The 1,905-nt window shown below is 34.0% G+C and overlaps 1 pseudogene; it reads left to right on the forward strand.

Moving 5' to 3' along the window:
* Window positions 1-396: 396 nt before the first annotated feature.
* LOC18022125 lies at window positions 397-728 on the forward strand (annotated as a pseudogene).
* The last annotated feature ends 1,177 nt before the right edge of the window (window positions 729-1,905 follow it).

Below are 1,905 nucleotides of genomic sequence, written 5' to 3' on the forward strand. Positions count from 1 at the left end.
ACTAGGAGTTGAGGTTTAATGCAACTTACTAACAGTAATTCAGAACCAAAAAGAAAAACTTACTAACAGTTACTTGTTTCACAAGAAAGATGGTTCAAATAAATAATGAGACTACGGTAAAAAAAAATCGTAACGCTACAAAAGGAAACATTACTCGAAGAAATGTACAGTATATATATTTATTTCCTTTTTAATTTGTCGTTGATCGTTACAGATATTTCCTTTTTTGGTATAGACTCTCTATTTTCCTTAACTGGACTCGAAGATGAAAAACAGAGACCTTATAAATAAAACCTCAAACCCTCTCCACATTATTTCTCACAATCACTCGATTATATTAGCAGAAGCAACAACACATCGAAGACTCTACTATTCTTCGATCAAATCATCAAAACTATGTCGATAATATTAAGGCATCGTTACCTCGTCACTGACGTTTTTGCCATTCCGTTTCACACAAAACATGGAATCGGATTTCACTACTTCTCTCGTAATTCTGTTTTACAAGTTCATCAAAAGGTTCCAGTCGCCGGTTTGAAACGTTTTGTTATCCACAAAAATTTCCTTTTAAGCCTTCAAAAACGTCGCAAGCGAAACCGGATCAAGTTTATCAGAAGCCAATTCAAACTCTGCGAGAACTGTTTGCTGGTTCGGTCACAATGGGTGCTGCTCCATCGCCGAGACACGTGCCGGTTCCGATGTTTTGCTTTACAGAGAAGTTTAATTAAAGCAAACGACATGAATAAGAAGAAGAAAGACGAATCTTTCAAGAGTTTTTGCTTAGTATTGTGAAGGAATTTTATGTTTGTTTGTGACAAATCTTTATACGTTAGTGTAGGCTGTGTAGCCATGTGTACTCTGTACTATAATTGTGAAAGATCCGCAAATAATAATCAATAATTTTTTCTTAATTTGCTTTTTATTTTTATGCATGATGTATTCCTCTGATAATGTTTCATAGAATATTTCTTTGAGGTCATCAATATGTGTTCATACGAAAGTTTCTACTATATGAACTAAAAATCATTGAAGATTGATCAGAATGAAAAAAATAATTACATAGACATCTAGCTGTGTGTTTTTATCATGGTTCTAATATAAATAACATTTTGAAATAACAAACAATGAATTAGTATAGCAGAGTAAGATGCAATGTGATGTCACTGAACATCAAATCGTCCACATTTGTTCATACATCTACTGAATTGGATCTTACAGCGAGTTAGTGAAAGCAGAAAAGTTGATATATCAGAAGTGAAAAGAGTTTGAAGGTGAAAACAGTGACAATGTTCAACTGCTTTTGAATCTGAGTTCTAAGCTCTGACGATGGTCATGCAACGTAGCTTGGCTAGAGGGCATCCAAGGAGATATTGTCACTGTTTTTATCAAAAATGTAGTCTCCACAGATTAAAATAGCCAAGCGTTTACTTGAGTTTGGGCTAACACATGCAAAGCTAATTAATAACTGTCTTCTCCATATGAGAACTTTTGGTTTACACGGTTTAAGGAAAGTTTTGACGTCTGACGTTCACGGGTACAAAGGAGAAGATCAGATTATTTCTAAGGAAAAATAATAAATACTGAGAAAACTTGATCAACTGAGATAGAATGCATAACATCCTTCTCTTGCTTGTCAAAGACGGGATGCCACATGCTTTAACATTTCGCACAAGAAACTTCTTTTGACTTAATTCTTAAAATCTTAGAAGAGTCTCATGATATACCAATTCTAAACTTTAAAATCTAAAAGTAAAAAAAACGCAAAAAAAAACCTTAAGTAAACTGATCAAAGGAGGCTTTTTGAAGCCACAGTGCTCTTCCATCTATATGAGGGTGTGTTTGGTTTTTCGACGTCCGAAGGTTTATAATAACGGAATCATTAGATTCATTGCATGATTTAACATC

This window comes from Eutrema salsugineum, unplaced genomic scaffold (genome assembly GCF_000478725.1).
Source record: "Eutrema salsugineum unplaced genomic scaffold, Eutsalg1_0 scaffold_15, whole genome shotgun sequence".
In the NCBI taxonomy this organism is placed as follows: Eukaryota; Viridiplantae; Streptophyta; class Magnoliopsida; order Brassicales; family Brassicaceae; genus Eutrema; species Eutrema salsugineum.